Source organism: Callithrix jacchus, chromosome 5, assembly GCF_049354715.1.
Source record: "Callithrix jacchus isolate 240 chromosome 5, calJac240_pri, whole genome shotgun sequence".
NCBI classification, from domain to species: domain Eukaryota; kingdom Metazoa; phylum Chordata; class Mammalia; order Primates; family Cebidae; genus Callithrix; species Callithrix jacchus.
Genome location: NC_133506.1, coordinates 57,987,903 through 58,007,963, shown reverse-complemented (window position 1 = coordinate 58,007,963; position 20,061 = coordinate 57,987,903). Strand labels below are relative to the sequence as shown.

Below are 20,061 nucleotides of genomic sequence, written 5' to 3'. Positions count from 1 at the left end.
CCTCCTCAGCTCTGCCTTTGTCTCTCCACATATCTCTCTTGCCGCATCTCTTTCTCCCTCCCTCTCTTTCCCTCTCTCTCCCTCTTTCTCTCTCTCCCCCCATTTCTTTCTCCCTCCTCTCCTCCCTCTCTCCCTCCCCTTTCTCTCCCTCTCTCCCTCCCCTTTCTCTCCCTCTCTCCCTCCTTCTCACTCTCCTTCTCCTTCTCCCTCCCCCCTCCCTCCTTCTCCCCTCCCTCTCCTCCTTCCCCTTCTCCCCCTCTCTCTGCCCTGTCTTCCCCCTCTCTCCCCCTTCCCTTTCCCCCCTCCCTCTCTCTCCCTCTCATCCTCCCTCCCCCCTCCCTCCTTCTCCCCTCCCTCTCCTCCTTCCCCTTCTCCCCCTCTCTCTGCCCTGTCTTCCCCCTCTCTCCCCCCTTTCCCTTCCCCCCTCCCTCTCTCTCCCTCTCATCCTCCCTCCCTCTCTTCCTCCTTCTCTCTCTCCCTCTGTCTCCCTCTCCCTCTCTCCGCCTTCTCTCTCTCCCTGTCTTCCTCTCTCTGTCTCCCCCTTCTCTCTCTCTCCCCCACCTCTCTCCCCTCCCCCCTCCCTCTCTCCCCCCCTCCCCTCCCCCTCCCTCTCTCTCCCTCTCTCTCCCCTCTCTCCCTCTCTCTCTCCCCTTCTCTCTCTCCCTCTCTCTCCCCTCCCCTCTCTCTCCCTCTCTCTCTTCCCTCCCCTCTCTCTCTCTCCCTCTCTCTCCCTCTCTCTCTCTGACTTCTCTCTCCTCTCTCTCCCCCCGCAAATCCCTGCCTTTCCCAAATGCATGTGCTCATCCTTCAGGAGGCTGTGAGGCCCAGGGCAGTGTGGGGGGACTCAAGTAGCCTGGGAGAGCCAGCACCCCCTCCATCTGCCCTGATCAGAATGTCACCACCCAGACCTCCATGGCCCAAGTGAGACCCCCAATTCCACCATTCCACCGTGTGTTGGGGGATGATGCCAAGATGGCACCGGCCAAAAAGGACCCCCCAGGCCTGGGTCCCAGGTGGAGGGAGGGCTGGGCTGGAGAGCAGGTGGGTCTGAGGTGCTGAAGAACCACAGCTGAGGCTCAGGGAGCCACCATCTGCCCTGGGGGAAAGCATTGGCATCAGCTCCCTCCAGGGTTGCTCTAGGTCAGCGGGGCTCAGGGCTGACCAGAGGGGTCTCCAGGTCCTTGACAAGGAACTCTGTCCCCTCAACCCCCCACCATGATGGTCATGGGGGCCCCTCTCCTCAGAGTCAGGGGATGGTCTAATGGGAGGGGAGGGGAGGGAGGCCTAGTGGGGAAGGAAGAGATCCTGGGAGGGAACCTGGGGGAGGAGGGAGGAGGGCCTGGGAGGAGCAAGGGGATCCTGGAAGGAGGATGGAGGTGGGGTCCTGGAAGGAGGATTGAGGGGTCCTGGGAGGAGAGGAGGGAACTCACTCTTATGGACTGTCCACCTCGCGGCCACTTGGCCCTGCACAGCCACCTGCGTACTGGTGCCCAGCACAAATCGGCACACTCCACCCTCCTAGGAAACTGGAAGTCGGAGGGGACATCACCCTGTGCACTTAGAGGCACAGTGAGGTTAGGAGCCGCCTGGGAAGACCTGGGGGCTGCAGGCCCAGACCACACAGGCTGGACCCTCCAGGGCAGACCGCCGTCCGCTGTCAATGAGGAATAGGGGACAGCCCGGCGCCCTGGCGTGCCCACCACCCCAGCTCATGGCTCTCACCCACTGAGCGTCCTCCCCCGGCCAGAGGAACTACCCCAGGGCCCTCAGCCTTGTCCTGAAGACCCTGCCAGCCCTGGCGGGACAAGCCTCCAGGAGGGAGGATGGGGAACAGCAGCCCTGTGGTCAGGAAGGAGTGGCCAGTCCTAGAACCCACCGTCCAGAGCCCACTGTCCAGAGCCCACCATGTGCCTTGCCTGCTGCTGGGCAGTGTGAGCACAGACCCCCAGGCTCCGCCTGTGAGGCCACCACAGCCAATGGCTGCTGGAGGAGGCCGCGGGGACCCGCCTTGTGGGTGAGTGGGGCTGACTCTGGCTTCGTTTCAGGCTCTGGGGCTATAGTTGGGCTGAGAGCCCCTCCCAGCTCAGCTACCCCAACCCTGTGTCCCACACCTCTTTTCTCCTGGCAGCCCCTCCCAGTGAGCCCCTTACACAAAAATCTCCCTCTCAGACTCTGCTTCTAGGGAACCTAGAACCTGTGTGTCGTAATAAAGCCTGTGGGAACCCTGGGAAGAGGGACGAGGCGGCCAGATGTCCCCAGCACCAATTCACCCTGACCGTGGGGCTCCCGGCCCTGTTCTCCAGCAGCTCCAACCCATGGGACTCAGAGCACCCGCAGAAGGGTCCAGAGCCCAGGGCTGCTCATGCTCACACACCCGGGTGATGCAGAAATTCACATGAAGACCTTCCCAGCACCCCGGAAAGCAGCCTTATTGGAAATAGGGTCACTGATAAGATAACTGGCTAAGAAGAGGTCATGCTAGGTGAGGGTGGCCCTTATCTAACAGGCCTGGGTCCTCAGAAAAGGGGAAATGGCACAGACAGGACAGGGAGCAGGTGTGAGGGTGAAGACAGGCCATGATGCATCCATGAGCAGAAGAGCAGCGGAAGCCACGGCACCGGGAGCCCAGAGTGGAAGCAGGTCCCTCACGGCCACTCCACCACCTCCCACTCCAGACCCCACCCCTCCACCACCTCCCACGACAGACCCCACCCCTCTACCACCTCCCACCCTCCGTCTGGAGTCATCTGCCCAGGGGAAAGGATTTAACCTTGCTAATATCACCCAAAACCACAACCCATTCACTCATACGGGCTGGACCCTTCAAACAAAGTGCCTCTGACCTCCCAGCCAGAGCCCTTTCAAGCTGCTTGGCAGCCTGGTGAGACAGCTGAGTGGCGTATTTGTCCCCATCACACAGATGTGAAAACTGAGGCCCAGAGACTTGAAGGCAGGGTTCTGTACGTGGACCACAGTAGGTCAGAGACTGCCCCCCAGAAACCTGCCCACTTCGGGGTTGGCCACGTGGGGCCAGCCACTTAGGGTCCACTCTGCAGCTGAGCAAGGCGGGTGCTGACTTCACCCGAGGTGTCACTTCATCCGAGATGTCACTTGTGGGATGTCTGCCTCACTGTCCAGGCTGGCACTGCCCCGTGTGTGACTTCAAAGGTGCAGGTGGTCATATTCAGAAGAGGAAAAAGAAAGATTATTTTAACGATATACGCTAACCCAGCGCAATGGAAATGCCATCACCTCAGCACGCTGTCAGCGTTACACTCAGCGAGTGTTCCTCTGTTCACCCCTGGTCTTCGCAGTCCACACATGCTTCACACCAGCCCCACAGCTCAGCAGGGACCAGCCAGCATGACTCGGAGTCACTGAGCCAGAGGAGATGGCTCCATGGCACCCCATTTCACACCTACAGGTGAGGGCACGCCAGCCTGTAGGCGATTATTCATACTTACTACACGAATGATGGACAGATGCGCTGTGACACAGGCTGGGCTGAAGCCAGGCTACATCTCTGTGGGTGGGTGGGAGGCCACACGTGGCTCTGTGGGTGGGAAGAGAGAGCTGGGTGTGAGGGTGGGACTCTGCCCCTGGTGCCCTCCCCAGGAGACAGGAGGAGGGGAGGGGGATCTGGGACACCACACCCTCAGTCTCCTCCATGAAACCCACAGGGAACCAGGACAGGGGCTTTGCCCCCATCCCAGCCCTGGCCAGCCAGACCCCTGTGGCTGTCATTCTAGCCCCACAGAGGAAGGGCTGAGTCAGCGTGCAGAAGCCCAGCAGAGCCCCCCAGGCCCATAGGCAGATCCCTGATCAGTGATGGATGGGGTGGGGTTTCCATGCAGCCTTCCAGCCAGCTCCCAGAGCAGCTTCGCCACCCAGGCAGGGTGAGGGTCATGCCAGCATCCTCTGCCAGGCGGAGGTGTCGGCTGCTGCCCCTGGCAAGGAGGGGGCCTGGTGGGAGCCAGCAGCAGGGAGGGAAGACTCATGTTTTCCAGGGAGAGCGCTTCGGCCAGGCCTCGGGGAGGCTACTGACAAGAAGGGGCCCTGGTCCCTTCCAGAGCTGCTGCTTTGGGTGGTGGCTAACAGCAAACACACAGGAGGAGGGACAGGAGGATGTGCCCTGGGAGGCCCCAGCCGGGAGCTGGCAGCCAGTGTAGCACAGCTCTGGAGAGAAGGCCACAGGCCCCCACTCTGCCCTCGCCACCTCTGACCCCTCTGCCACCCACGATGAGCTGAGCAAATGGCACATGCTGAGCAGAGGAGCCAGTGTATGAAGGAATGAATGAGGCCATGTGTGAATATCTGAATGGAGGGGTACAGGGAAGGACCCGCTCTGTCCCCAGGTGTAGCCGGCAAGTGACCACAGTCCAGAGCCCGCCGATCAGAGCCCACCGTGTGCCTCGCCTGCTGCTGGGCAGTGTGAACGCAGAGCCCCGGGCTCTGCCCACCTGGGGTCCTCTAAACCCCAGAGGGTGAGACCTGGACGGCAGAGGTCACGCCCACATCTAACAGCATCCTCAGGGACGGGCAGGTAGAGACCAGGCCACGCTGGCTCCGGCAGCAGCTCTGACAGCCTCGCTGTGTGACCTTGAGCAGGCGCTTCCTTCTCTGTGCCTGGTGTGGGTAAAACACCCCTGGGGTGACCTGGGCAGCTCAGCGCAAGGCAGAGTAGAAGAGGCGTGACGCAGGGTCCTGAGGCTCTTCCTGTCACTGCGGAGCACAAAAGCCCCAAGCCCATCATTCCGAGGGCTCCATGGCAGAGTCCTGTTTCTGAGTGCTGTACTGAGGAAACCCAGTCTCACTGCCCATAGAGAAACCCGCTACCAGATGAGAGCTGCACCAACAGCGGCTCTCAGGCCGGAAGGACGGACATCCCGGGAACCTCTGCCACCTCTCGGTGAGGCTGGGGGTGCAGGGACGTCGCCACTGCTAGAGGACCCTTGCCATGAGAATTCTATTTAGAAAGAGAACAAGTTCCTGTGTTACTCATCTCATTAAAAATCAGTTTATGAGACCAGGAGCCTGCAATGCCAGCACTTTGGGAGGTCGAGGCAGACAGACGCTTGAGCTCAGGAGTTCAAGAGCAGCGTGGACAACATGGCGACACCGCATCACTACAGAAAACACAAAGGAGTGATCTGGGCCTGGTGGTGTGCGCGTGTGGCCACAGCTACAGCCTAGCCAGCAGGATGGGCACATGTGGCCTGGGATGACCCCAAGCTTCCTTCCTCAGAGCAACCTGCAACAGTAGCCAGGAGGCTGGAGAAGGGGCTACACTTAGGGGGACGTCTTTTCTGAAGCCCTGAGCCTCACTGGGATCATTAAAGTCCTGAGTGATATCAAGCTCTGGGTGACAGGTCTCCTGGTCAGCCCCAGCCCTGCAGGCCCAAAGCTGGCCAGGCTGCTCCTTCTTCCACCCTCCTCCTCCCACCCTGTGCATGGGGGGTGAGGCCCAGCCTGGGGACTGGTGACTGGCAGGTGCAGGGGTTTCATCACTGAGTATGGCAGCTCCAGTAGGGGCAAGTGAGCACTCAGGGTTCTGAGGGATGTGTAGGAGTTCACCAGATGGAAAAACAATGCTGAGTCGAGATGGTGAGATTGGACATTGAGATCCGTGCCCAGGCAGGGCTGAGCCTCCAGCAGCCCCAGCCTGAGACCTGTGGCCATGGGCCATTGCTCCTGACCTCCCTCATTGCTCTTCCTTTTTAGCCTCCCTTCCTGGTCACCTACCAGCTGTGTTTTAATTCAACGAGGATGGTGTAAGCACCTGCTGTACACCCGGCGCTCCTCTGTTCATCCCTGCCCCCAGCCCTGCCCTGAGTTGACCAGCAATATCCCACTCAGATTTCTCTGCACTGTTCGAGAACTGGCCTCAGTGTAGAATCCCAAAGGACTCCCAGCTTGCCCCTGCAGGAGTCCCGGGATCAGTTTGGAGGTCAGAGGCAGGGAAGATTGACAGGCATGTCTACATCCAAGTTTACCCTCCTATCCACAGCACTATGGACACATGAGAAGGAACACGTCAATGGGCTGCAACATTTGCAACATATATGATAAAGCATTATTTGCCTAAAAATATAAAGAGCTCTTAGAAATCAATAAGAAAAAGATGAAAACCCCATCATGAAAAAAGACACCAGACAATGTGAAGGCAATTTACCAAAAAAGAAATATAAGTGACCGATAAATATGACAAATGGTCAACTTCACAAGTAATCTAAGAAACTCAGATTAGGCCGGGCGTGGTGGCTCAAGCCTGTAATCCCAGCACTTTGGGAGGCCAAGGCGGGTGGATCACAAAGTCAAGAGATCGAGACCATCCTGGTCAACATGGTGAAACTCCGTCTCTACTAAAAATACAAAAAATTAGCTGGGCATGGTGGTGCGTGCCTGTAATCCCAGCTACTCAGGAGGCTGAGGCAGGAGAATTGCCTGAACCCAGGAGGCGGAGGTTGCGGTGAGCCGAGATCACGCCATTGCACTCCAGCCTGGGTAACAAGAGCGAAACTCTGTCTCAGAAAAAAAAAAAAAAAAGAAACTCAGATTAAAATGAGATACTGCTTTACCCAGAAATTGGCGAAGTTGAAAAATATGTGATGCCCTTGGTGGTGAGAATGTGTAGAGGTAGATCATCTTGGGCCTGCCACAGAAGTCGGGGGAAGAAACTCCCACAGGGCAAACGCGGTGTGTAAAGAGCCTTTGAAATGGGCACAGCATCACTGGGGAGTCAAGCTCTCGTTTAAGAAGAAAGAAATGGGTGTGGTGTATCCCCCAACATTCGGCTCTGGGGGCCTTCCCAAGACAAAGCCTCAGATGAGATGTGCCTGGAGGTGTCCATATAAAGATGCCTGCTCCAAACCAGCCCTGGTGCCCACTCATAGCAGCTCACTGATCCCACCAAACTTCATGCAGTTTTAAAAATTATACAGTGAGACTCAAAAATGCAAGAATGCGCCCATGAAATGTCGCTAAGTGAAGGGAGCAGTGTCTGCAGCAGCTCAAGATGACCCCGTTTTTGTGAAAGGAGGAAAGAGAAAGAAAACCATGATGGCAGCAATAGCTGGAGGACAGGCAGACAGACACGTAGATACGGAGGTAAATGTGTCCACATGGAAAGAGAGTTCCGGAATATGCGCCGTGTGATTTGGGGCAGCGGGCTGTGGGCTGTGGGTGACTGCTTCTTCGCCATTACAGGTGTGTATTTCCTTCCCAGGATTTAGAATCTTCAGCAGCACCCATGTGGCCATTCCTGGGTGGTGTCCTCCTGTCCAAGCCATTCTGCTAGCCCCACTTTCCCCTCCAGTCCCCACACGTGCAGGAACCACACATGGTTCCTCCTCTCCGGCTACCACACGTGGTGGGGCATAGGAGGCCCCACCAGCCCCACTCCAGCAGCACACAGTGGACTTACCGAGAGGCAGGGCCATCTCTGCTCTGGGCATCATTTCCTCAACCTGCACAGAGAGCGCATTGGACCCCAGGATCCAAGGACATCTCTCTGCCATGGTGGGGCTTCCTAACCCACTGGGGGGCTTGGAAGGCTTGCTTCAACCCCAGCCAGCTGACTGACCATGACCCCAACTGACCCTGATCCTGGTTGGCCATGACCCGATGACCTTGGCTGGCCGTAACCCCAACTGGCCATGACCCTGACTGACCATCACCCAGGGCTGATCATGAATAGACTAGACTGGACTCACCCCTGGCTCTCAGCCCCACTGGCAGAATGCTCCAGAGCAAATGATTCAGCCTCTCTGAGAATCCATCTGCCTCCTGCAAAATAGGTTTACATGAGTGGCCCCATGGGAGCTGCAGTGACTCAAAGAGACTCGTGGAGCCCTCACAGTCCGTCAGTGTCCGCAGGTATCCTCCATGAAGGAGGAAGGTCCAGGGTGGCCTGCAGGCTGCCTCACAGGTGAATCTCCCTGCACTCAGCACCCCTCCCCAGGGCACCCCCCCTCCTCTCAGGGGCACAAGGCACCTGGCAGGGTTTTCTGTGTCTTCACTACCCTCCCCCTCCCTGGGAGGGCTCTACCCACCCCCTGCCCCCAAGGAAGAGGAGGTGTGAGCTCTTTTCCTAGGCCCAGCTAAGACCCAGCCAAGGGAAGCGGGAGCAATGGCCCAGGGGAGTCTGCAGCAAAGCGGGGTTCAGTAAGGGGATCCCCAAAGGTGTGGGAGGAAGACTAACTGGAGGAGAGGAGGGGGCCTTGGCTATATACTGTGGACAGGGCAGCACAGCAAGCTGGGATGCTGGTGACCCTGGGAGCAGAAGGCAGGGCACTTACCGCTGTGTGGGGTACAAGCTGGGAAGGAGCACCACACAGCCCTTCAGACATGGACCGCAGGAGCCTCTGCAGCCCCCAAAGCCTGCAGGACACCCCCAAGGCCTCCAGCCCCTCTACAAGGCAGAGCTGAGTGGAGCACCCAGAGTTGCCCCTTCAGCTCCAGACACCAGGGCCAGGCCCTCCCCCAGGGGCCCAAGGCACGCCGCGGCAGATCCAGTGCCCAGCAGATGCCAAGCCTGCTGTGCCGGGTCAGCACTCAGCTCTGCCTGGGAACTCTGCTGACAGCCCAGGTTCTCTGAGCTGACCCCGGCCTTGGCCAACATGGCATGGAACTTTGCAAACCAGTCAGTGACAGTCACCCAAGCACAGCCAGCAGAGCTCTCAGACCAGCGGGCGGGGCCCTATGCCTCTGGCCTCAGGTAGGACACACTGTAAACTGTGAGGCCTCCCACTGTCCCGCAGCCCCAGTCCAGATCCTCCTCCTGGCATCTCCCAGGGGCTGGCTCCACAGTGACACCCCAGCGTCTTTTGGGGAGCCTCAGACTGGGCCCTTTCCCCTCCTCCATGGCCTCCCACCAGAGAACTACTTTACAAAATCATTTGCAAAGTATTAAAAACACACACCAAGGCTGGGCACGGTGGCTCATGCCTGTAATCCCAGCAGTTTGGGAGGCCTGAGGTCAGGAGTTCAAGACCAGACTGGCCAACATGGTGAAACCCCATCTCTACTAAAAATACAAAAAAAAAAACTTAGCTGGGCTTGGTGTCATGTGCCTGTAGTCCCAGCTACGCGGTAGGCTGAGGCAGGGGAATTGCTTGAACCAGGCAGGTGGAGGTTGCAGTGAGCCGCTGCACTCCAGCCTGCCACAGAGAGAGACTTCGTCTAAAGAAACAAACAAAAAGCACACACCCCAAAAACTCATCCCAAAAACTGCTTAAAGGTGCACAAGTCCCCCTTGTCCCCCAAGAGGTAACCCCATTCCCTCCTCCTCGGCCACTGGCGTCACCAAAGGTGGCAGGCCAGCCATGCCCACACCACCCCCTTCACAGTGTCTCCCTCTAGACTGAGGTCTGGAGCTGGAACAGGTGCCCTGAGCCAGGGGGGCTACCTAAGACCTGGGTGGGTACCAACAGTGAGAGTGGTCACTTCTGTAAAAAGAACGTTCTGGGCCCTGGTCAGGAACCCAGCCCTCAGGGTGACATGAACACCCCTCACTCAGCAACCAGCCATTGCCTCAAGGCAGATCCTGTCCCCAAGCAAAGTCCACACCCCTGGACACCCCGTTTCCCAGCAGGAAAGCCAGGCTGTTCCAGAACGCGGCTGCTGCTCTGGGAGTCGACCCTACAGGGCAGGCACTGAGTGCTCAGCCTCTTGATGGGAAACGCCTGGGACTAAAAAGCAATGACAACTCCAGGAACACCACAATGAACACACGAGCCACAGGCTGGGACCTGTGTCCACCCAGGCTGGGACTTCCGTCACATGAACACACATGCCACAGGCTGGGACCTGAGTCCACCCAGGCTGGGACCTCCGTCACGCTGCGTTCTCCACAAGCAAAGCCTGAGACCAAGCATCTGGTGACACACTGCGGCTGCCTTCAGGAGACAGGTGAAAAGGCGGGTGGGGGAAGGAGGGGCTGGGCAAGGATCGGGTCCCCGAGGTGCCCAGCCTCAGTCTGGCCCTGAGCGGAGTCCTTGAGCATCAATTGCACGGCAGAGGTTCTCCCACTCCGAGGCCAGGCTGGGTGTTACCCCGACACTGCTCAGTCACTGCTTATGGGCTGCCTGGGGGGGCAGGTGGGAAGACACAAACTCCCAGTCCCTCCCTGGTAAGGTGGCTCTGGTTTCCTAGAGCAGTTCTCAGAAGTGACCGGTGGGGGCTGCTGGGGACACAGGTGTGGGCTGCTTGGGGTGCAGATGTGAGATGCTGGGAGCACAGGGTGCCCTGCAGGCTTCTTTTACTACTTGTGAACCTTGAGCGTCCTCGCCCCGGGCTGCGCCTCCTCTCCAAGGCATCCCCGTGGGTCTGCTGTCACTCGAGCTTCCTGTGAGGACGCCAGCCATGTTGGTCAGATCTCCACAACTTCATCTCAATGTGACCACATCTGCAAAGCCCCTATGGCCACACAAGGTCACTGGGGACCAAGGGCCACTTGCAGGTGCCAGGGCTTAGAATTTCAGTGTATCTTCAGTGACACGAGTCGCCCCCCGCTCCAGTGACATGAGTCGTCCCCCGCTCCTCACTGTGTGCCTCAGACCCTCAGTATCTTCCTCTGTAGAAGGATGAACAACCAACTCCTGAGCCTGGGCTGGGGAGGGAGTCACACCAAACGCTGGGTGTGCCGTTCTCGGCACTGCACCAGGGTGGGGTCGGCGCTTCACCAACATCCTGCGCTCCAAGTCTTTTGGTGTCGTGGCGGGGAGTGAGAGGCTCACAGGAGAGGCCAAGGAAGCGCCACCTTGCCAGTCCACCCCAGCCAGGCCTTTCCCGTGGAATTGCCTGCATTTTCCAATGGAATCCGGGCAGCACCTCCACCAGACCCCAGAAGGGTGGGACCAGGCCCTCATGAGGCCCCCCCAGGGCCTGGCAACAGCAGTGGCATCTCTGCACAAGAGCTCTGGGGCCCGGCCAGGCTCTGCCACCCCCGGCACCCCCCTGCACTCCTGCACCCCTGCTGCACCGGCAGGGCTGTGCTGGCGGAGTCCTGGCCTGGTAGCTCTGCACCACTGCCCCATGGTGACATCACATAGCGCACTCCCTCTCCTCCATGTGCCCATCCTCGCAGGCCTCTCACATGGCCCCCACCCACCCCTAAGCCTGACATCACACCACGCACTAGGAGGCCGAGAGCAGGCAGCACAGGCAGCCGGTAGTGAGGACTCGCCTCAGCTGTCTCGACAACCCGCGGCAGTCGTGGGCCCAGTGCCCCGGAGCGCCACGTCTCTGGAAGGACGGTGCTTGGCTGCCAGCTCCCCGGCGCCAGCTGTGGCTCTGAGGCGGGCGGCTGGCCAGCGTCCGGCAGCTTGCAGTGCTCTCGAGCCCATACGGCCCCCACCCGACACCCCTCATGCTCATGTGCCGAGGCATCTCCCTGCCTGCCCGCTGAGCCCCGGCAGTGGGTGGCTACAGGACGGGGTGCTTGGCTCCGGACGCTGCTGGCCCTTCCACCCACGGGCTGAGCCCATGCTGCTCTCTGAAGGCTCTGCCGTCAGGGACAGGATGAGTTTCTTTCCTTTCCGCTCTCTGAAGAAGAGATTTTTCTCCTGCCTTTGATCTTCCATAAAGCACTGCAGCCCCTGCTCCCCAACGGCCAGGACATTGACAATTGTTTATTAGTTTTAAAATAGCTGAAATTCATGTCAAACATTCCGTATGTTAGAAAAATGTTTATGAAGTGTTATCATCGTTTATGTAACTGTGCATGTCTAGGAAAGTAACGTGGACAGTAACGGACCACACAGACCTCAGCCTCAGCCCAGGCAGTGACCCCCGGGTGAGGGAGGGTGTCCCAGAGCCCGCTGGCCTGCCTGGCCCCTGGTAGCAGATGGCCAACCCCGGCTCCAGAGCCCACCTCCCATGGCTTTATGGAGGCCAGGGAACCATCCAGGTTTTCTCAAGACCCCCAGTGCCCAGATTTGAGGTGAGGTCCCTGACAACCCTGTGGGGGCACTATTGAAGTTTCAGAGGGGTCTCCCCCAGTCTCGGGGCAGAAATGCTGACCTGCTTATCTGGCTTCTCCCACAGGCTGAAGTGTCCACTGATAACTCCTCCAGACACCTTCATCCAGAGGCGTACCCCTGCCTTCCTCCCATAGACAGAGAGAGGCTGGCAGGGGTGTTCCCGCCCACATTCATGCTGCCCAAATCAATAGTCAGGTGCCAGGCACAGCTCCCAGGGCCAAAAGGACAGGCCTGGTCTCTGCCCTCCTGCGTCTCGCTTTCCAGCAGGACAGAAAGGTGTCACCTGCCACTTGCTGTCATTTCAAATGCATTATTCTGCATGAAAGTTGTGAGCACACGGCCCAGGGGTACTGCTCCCAGCTCACGGGGAAGATACAACCAGGGGAGGGGCGGCCAGAGCAGCTGTGTGAAGGCCCTAGGGACAGGAACGCACCTGCATGGCTAGAGCGGGCAGGAGACGGGCAGGGATGGGCTGGAGGCAGGGGGCCACTGAGGGCTTTAGCGGCAGCAGGGCATGGGGTTGCTGCGTGAAGTGAAGGCCTTTGCAGTCTGTTTGGGGCCCCAGGGGCCAGCACAGACCAGCCCTGTCTGAGAGGTGAGGTCACAGCCCAAAGTTCAGGGCAGGTTCTGACCCTGCCGCTCCCCACTGTGCGGCTCAGACAGCTCATCTCACTCTCGGGGCCTCCATTTTCTGAGCTTTAAATTGGGACTAATACCAACAAGAAATGCTAAAATTAAAAGGACAGACAACACCAAGTGCTGGAAAGACACGGAGGAGCTGGAACTCTCCCGCCCTGGCAGGAATGAACATGGCGTGGCCACGGCTGGGAAGCAGACGGGCAGTTTCCTGTGAATTGACACAGACGCTTACCACAGGACCTGGCCATCCATGCCTGGGTTCCCACAAAACCGGCACACAGGTGTTTATCACAGCTCCATTCACAGTCGCCAAAACCTGCAAATGACTGGACGGCCACCGCAGGTGAATGGGTGAGCAGAGTGCCACACACACAAGGAGCCAGCTGGGGCCCCTGTGCCACACACATGGCCTCCAGTCCATCGTTCTGGCTGCAAGTCAGGCACCAGCCTCACAGGGCACGGAGGCAGGGCAGGTGAGCCCCAGAATTGGGGCTTAGCCCACAAGGGCTCTCGGCGTCGCCCAGGAAAGATCTCAAGAGTGAGCTGGTGGCGTTGGACAGCAGCTTTTATTGAAACGGCTGCACGCAGCAGCAGCAGCAGCAGAGAGACCATGCCTGTGAGCAGGACCCCCACAGGCAGCAAGCCCAGAGCAGCAGCTCAGAGGTCGTGCTGCATTCATGTTCATACCGGCTTTTTTTTTTTTTTTTTTTTTGAGATGGAGTCTCGCTCTGCCGCCTAGGCTAGAGTGCAGTGGTGTGATCTCAGCTCACTACAACCTCCACCTCCCAGGTTCAAGCAATTCTCCTGCCTCAACATCCTGAGTAGCTGGGATTACAGGTGTGTGCCACCACGCCTAGCTAATTTTGTATTTTTAGTAGAGACAGGTTTCACCATGTTGGTCAGGCTGGTCTTGAACTCCTGACCTCATGATCTGCCTGCCTCAGCTTCCCAAAGTGCTGGGATTACAGACGTGAGCCACCGTGCCTGGCCATACCTGCTTTTAATTACATGCAAGTTAAGCGGGGGGGTTATTCTGGATTTTCTAGAAAAAGGTGGTACTTCCAAGTCATCACCATGGAAAGGGTGACTCCCAAGTGTTGCCTTGGCAGCGGTAAACTGGCTGGCACTGGCGGGCATCTTGTGGAGAGGTGCCTCTTCCCTGTTTCAGCGAGTCTTCAATATGGTCCAGAATTTGAGCCCTGCCTCTAGGGTCAAGCCCCACCTCCTGCCCCATGTGGCTCCATGTGTACAAAGTCCTGGAAGAGAATTCATCTCCTGCAACAGAAAGCAGGGCATGGGGTGACGCTCACGACGAAGAGGCACCCAGGAGCCCGTAACCACCGGAACGTCCTCTGTTGTGATCTCGGGTCACATGACTGTCCCTGTGTGTCAAAACTGGTTCAACTGGACACTCAAGATGAAGTGTGCCCTTATATGAACTTGTGAACTCCTCAGCAAAATGTTTGTGACCAGGCAAGTGCTCAACGGAGGTCGTGATTCTTCAACAGGCGCTCCTCTGAGGGAGAGAAAACGTGTCTCAGAGTCTGGGCAAAATACCTACAAGAACCGAAGGCAGAAGGAGCATGCCTAGACACCCACAGCAACTGAAGGGAGGAGGAGTGTGCCCAGACGCCCACAGTGACTGAAGGGAGGAGGAGTGTGCCGAGACGCCCACAGTGACTGAAGGCATGAGGAGCATGCCTGGACTCCCACAGCGGCCTCTTCCCAGCTGAACATGGAGGCCACCCAGCCACCCACCAGCGGATGAGCAGGTCACTGCAGTCCAGACCTGAAAGGGAGCAGAGCACAGACACAAGCTATCACGGGGTGAACCTCGAAAGCATCGTGCTCAGGAAAAGCAGCCACGCCGCACGTGGTGTGAACACAGTTACACGAAGCACCCAGCTGGCAAATCCAGGGACAGAAGCAGGGGGTGTCGCTGAGCAAGGGAGGCAGGGAAGGCTGGGCACAGGGTCTCCTTTTGGGGGCAGGAAAACGATTTGGAACCAGGTCCAGGTAAGGGCTCACGACAGTGAATGCACTGAGCACCCCTCAACCAACTCCCTTAAAATGATTGATTTTATTGCCTGGATTCTCACTTTAGTAATTATCATCTTACAACCTGAGCAAACCCATGGCAGATCCTTGCCCTGGGTGTGCCCATGTCCTAGGGGCCCCCGAGAAAGAGCTGCAAACAGCCATCAGGCCCCGAGCCTCCCACCAACTCCAGCCCAGAGTGCAGCAGTGGGCAAGGGGCACAACTTCCCACAGCCAGGGAAAAAGAGAAATTCGCTCAGATTACTCCTTCCCTTGTCTCACAGGCACTCATCAGTGCAGATTCCAGGGTGGAAGGAGCTGGTCCCGGGGTCTGGGGACTCGGCCCCACACTCGGCTGCACAGCTCAGGCCAGGACCTCAGCACCAACACCTCGGGCACCCATGGTGCCTTCCATTGCCCATTCCCGAGGGCCATTTAAGCCGATCTGTCACATATAAATTTAAACCTGAACCAGAGAAAATTGTTATCTGATAAGGAGCATGTGGCACCCGGAGAGTTTCCTTCTGGAGAGAGCTGGGGTGAAACCGACTCCTCTGGTGTCTTCATCCACACTCCCTGTTCCTGCCCCAAACCAGGAGGGGCCCGGGCTTCCTGGAGGCTCTGTTCCTGCCGTGTCCCCCTCTGCTGAGCCCTGCAACTGTTTGGACAACCTCAACGCCCCCGTCCTCTATCTCAGCTTTCCAAACCCTTCCCAAGGAGGAAGTTTCTAACTGAGCAGAGGGTTCACACAGAGGCTGCCAGAGGCTGCCAGAGCTAGCCAAGTTCATCAAAGCTGGGCACCCCTCCCCCGCCACATCCCCATCTGGGACGCTGGCCTGGGCGGCAGCCGATATTCCAGCCTCCCTTCTCACATCCTCATCACTTCACTTTCTTCTAGGCCGTAAAATTCTGACTTAATATTTTCAACTCTCGTTTCTCATTAAAACAACAATACTAGTATTTCTTTAAAGACACATAGACCATTACTGTATCTTTATGATGTGTGCGGGATCTGTGCGGTATGGACCGTGTCTCCCCAACACCAGGCTGCTGGCCATGAGGCACAGGTTACGACATCTCGGTCTGACAGTCTCCTCGTGCTACAGGACCACGAAGTTTTATTATCTGTGACAGCCCAGCTCAGTCCCTGTACCGCTCCCATCACACACACCTCCTGATCCCCGCTGCGGTCTGCCCTCCAAAATCATGGATCAAGTTATCCCGACCGACAGAGATTTATGGTCCCACTTTCCTCTCATTAAATTTCCACAGCTGAAGGAAGCTGAGACCACTCTGTGCAGACGCCTGGTCTGGGAGCGCCGCCACGGCTGTTTCCAGCCAGGGGACAAAGTCAGCAGAGAGGAAGCCCAGACGCACTAGCCAGGCTCCAGGTGGCCATCACTGACCCAGCCCCGCTGTCCTAAGCTGTCATCCCGCCTCTGTTTGGCCCGTCTGCCAAGGCTGGCACTGCCCTGGGAAATGGCGACGAAATAAGAGCCATCTCAGGAGTGCTGCTAGGACCCGCAGAGAGCGGCACAGCCCGGGGTCCCTGACACAGAGCCCCTCTCATATAACCACATCTTCTAGGACAGACACACACACCAGGAGCAGCCCCACTTTCCCAAAAAGGAAGATGAGGCCAGAGAGGTCGAAATGGCCCAAGGCACCCAGGGGTTCACCCCCAGGCACCTCTGCCCGGCTCCCCAGAGCCTCCACCCCACACAACCCAGGCAAGAGCCCAACCAGGACTTGGCCTTGGGAAGACCCCTCTGCCCCCAGCCAGTCCCCCAATTCCACACACAGGGTCACCACTCCACAGGTTCCCTAATTGTCATAGTTTTTAACAAAGAAATAGGCACAAATAGCTTAATCAGAGTAAACAGGTCTGTAGGCTCTTTAGGAAACAGCCACTCCACAGTTCTCACCACCCAGGGGTCACCTCGTCTCAGCTCAGAGGAGCCTTTTGGCTTTCTCTGAAGTGCTCGAGTTTTCTGTGTAAGACATAGCCCAGCGGGGCCAGGCTCAGTGGCTCACACTTGTAATCCCAGCAGTTTGGGAGGCCAAGGCAGGAAGATCGCTTCAGCCCAGGAGTTCGAGATCAGCTTGGGCAGCAAAGTGAACCCCATCTCTACAAAACATTTTTAAAAATTTAGCCAGGCCTGGTGGCGTGTACCTATGGTCCCAGCTATTCAGGAGGCTGAGGCAGGAAGATCACCTGAGCCCAGGGGTTCAAGGCTGCAGCGAGCTATGATCATGCCACTGCACTCCAGCCTGGGCAACAGAGCAAGATCCTGTCTCAGAGAAATAGAAAGGAAGAAATGTTTATGAAGTACCCACCATGTGCCAGGCAGGGGGCAGGACTCAGCAGTGAACGGTAGAAAGGAAGAAATGTTTATGAAGTACCCACCATGTGCCAGGCAGGGGGCAGGACTCAGCAGTGAACGGGCAAACCCTTCCTGCCTCAAGGAGGTGGCATGCTGAAGACCCCCAAGCCAACACACAGTCTCTACCCAAGACGCGCATCAGACAGGCCTGTGCGAGAAAGGCCTGACCTCCCTACAGTCATGGAGGGCTTCCCGGCAGAGGAATGCTTGAGTGCCCAGGAGCTGGCTGGACAGGGAGAGGAGCATCCGCAGGGGACTCCAGTCTGCATCTCTGGGCTGATCCAGGAGGATCAGACCCCAAGGCTCTGAGGAGGCTGCCGGCTGTCCCCGCCTCAGTGGCGGATGTAGGTCTCAGGGAGGGGCCCACCCAGGGGCCTACCCACCCCAGCCTGGGCCCTGTGTGCCGCTGTGCCACACCTTTAGAGCAATCTGAGGAGGCAGAGCAAACCCTCACAGGACAGAGGCAGGAGATGCTAGCACCATGCCCAGGTTTCCCTACCAGGCCCAGCTCCTGCCACATCTCAGGGCCCTGGAGCAGATCCCACCCCCCAACTCCCACAGCCCCATGAGGCCCTCGCCTGCTCACCCTAAGCCTGTCTTTCCATGAAACGTAGATATTTGGTTCATTGTGAATTTTTCCCATTAACTTAGATTTCTTAAAAATAATGCATTGACCGGGCACAGTGGCTCACGCCTATAATCCTAATACTTTGTGAGGCTAAGGCAGGTGGATCACCTGAGGCCAGGAGTTCAAGAGCAGCCTGACTAATATGGTGAAACCCCATCACTACTAAAAATACAAAAATTAGCTGGGTGTGGTAGCGCATGCCTGTAGTCCCAGCTACTTGAGAGGCTGAGACAGGAGAATCACTTGAATCCAGGAGGCGGAGGTTGTGGTGAGCCCAGATAGTGCCACTGCACTCCAGCCTGGATGACGAGCAAAATTCTGTCTCAAAAAAAAAAAAAGTTAAATTTAGGGTTACCATAAGCCCCATCAATTCCACCCAAGAGGACTAAGGGCAAGTGTTCAACCAAAATCTTCACACCATGTTCATTCACACCAGCAGAAAGTGAGACCACCAAGCATCCCTCAGCTGATGAATGTGGTCCAGCCATGTCCAGGAATATTATTCAGCCAGGAAAAGGAGTGAGGCCCGGCTGAGCCTTAAGAACATGGTGCTCAGAAAAAGAGCTCAGACATGAAGGGGCCAGTACTCTAGGGTTCTATTTTCATGAAATGTCGAATAGGCACATCCATAGAGGCAGAGATGCTAGCGAAGTGACTGCTGACAGGTACAGGTGCTCCCTGAGGTGATGAAATGCATTGGAATCAGATCACAGTGATGGCGGCACAGACTTGCAAAGGTACAAAATGGCACTGAGCGTTCACCTTGAGATGGCCGCAGCGCACCCCAAGCAGAGGCTCCCAGGGAGGGGACGAGGCGCGACAATAAAAGGAGACTTTGGTCTTATTTGCCGCATTTAGTGCTTCGCAGGCGGGTGGGGGGCCTCCGTGCAGTTCCTGTGTTATCAAAAAGTAATTTTTAAAAGAGGATGCCTACGTTATCTTCAGTGAAACAACTCAGACACAGAAAGACAAATACTGCAGGTTCTCACGCATAAGAGGGAGCTGAGTCACATGTGCTCACGAGAGTGTGGACGGATGGACAATGGGGGCGTGCAGGGTGGGGGGCAGAGAGGGCGGGTGGCTGCTTAGGGGTGCCACGTGCATCGCACTTCCACAGACACACCGGAGGCCCTGCCCTCACCACAAGGCAACTTCTCCGTGCACAAAACTGTATCTAGACCCCAGGAATCCATACAAACAAATCATGGGCCCGGCTCAGTGGCTCATGCCTGTAATCCCAGCACTTTGAGAGGCCAAGGTGGGGGGATCACAAGGTCTGGAGTTCAAGACCAGCCTGGCCAACATGGTGAAACCCCATCTGTACTAAAATGCAAAAATTATCCGGGCTAGGTGGCAAGCACCTATAATCCCAGCTACTCAGGAGGCTGAGGTGGAAGAATCCCCTGAACCCGGGAGGTGGAGGTTGCAGTGAGCCAAGATCGGGCCGCTGCACTTCAACCTGGGTGACAGCGAGACTCTGTCTTAAAAAAAAAGTATGATAACATAAAATAGGGTGAGTAGAATTGAGACCATGTGGAGGGAAGATGGGGGCTTTGTCCTTCCTCCCACCAAGAAAGCCTCAGGCCCTCTACCTCCCAGGTACCCAGGCAAGGCCCGAATCTGTGCCCTTCCCACCCAGTGCAGCCTGGCCCGGGGGCAGACAGCACCCACCATCAGGATGCCCCCCAGCCAGGCCAGCAAGGGCTTGTCTGCAGGGAAGGTGGAGACAGGCCCAGGTCATCACAGAAGGCAACTCCCCTGTTCCAGGGCCATGCTAATAGGTGACGCATTTATCTGGAGGCCAGGACTGCAGGGCTGACCTGGCCTGGCCATCACATTGCCCACCCCATCCCTTATCTATCACTCCAGCAATACAAATACCAGGCAGCAGCGCTGGCTTGCCGGCTTTTCAAGGTGCATTTACAGCGAAATGCCGTTGAAGCTTATCTCCCACCCCTCCCAGCTCGGGGATAAAAGGCAGGAGAGTAGCCTCACCCCTGGGGCGGGGCATGGTGCCCCCATCTGGTGCAGGAAACAGACATGGAGGGCCATGGGGAGCCCTCTTGACCCCCCTCCCCAGGCTCAGCAGCTCCAGCCCCTTAGGTGCAGGTGGGGGTGGCTGCTGGGGCTGGGAGGCCACGAACCCCCTAGGGGCCTCATGCCTCAGCTGTAGAATGAGGCAATGGCACAGTCCCCGAAACTCTGAAACCAGGCTGTGGTTTGCCAGCAGCATGTTGAGGGCCTGCTGTCTGGTTCTGCGATGCTTTCTGTGAGCCTGGACCCCGGCGTCTGGGTGTCCATCGCACTGCCCAGCTCCTGGCTGATCAAGATTCTACAGACGTTGGCTGAATTAACAGGGGAGTGATGCCAGGAGGAGTCCCCCTTCATCCTC

At 57.5% G+C, this 20,061-nt stretch overlaps 1 pseudogene; it reads left to right on the top strand.

Moving 5' to 3' along the window:
* Positions 1-15,656: 15,656 nt before the first annotated feature.
* Positions 15,657-20,034, top strand: LOC144582805 (uncharacterized; annotated as a pseudogene).
* The last annotated feature ends 27 nt before the right edge of the window (positions 20,035-20,061 follow it).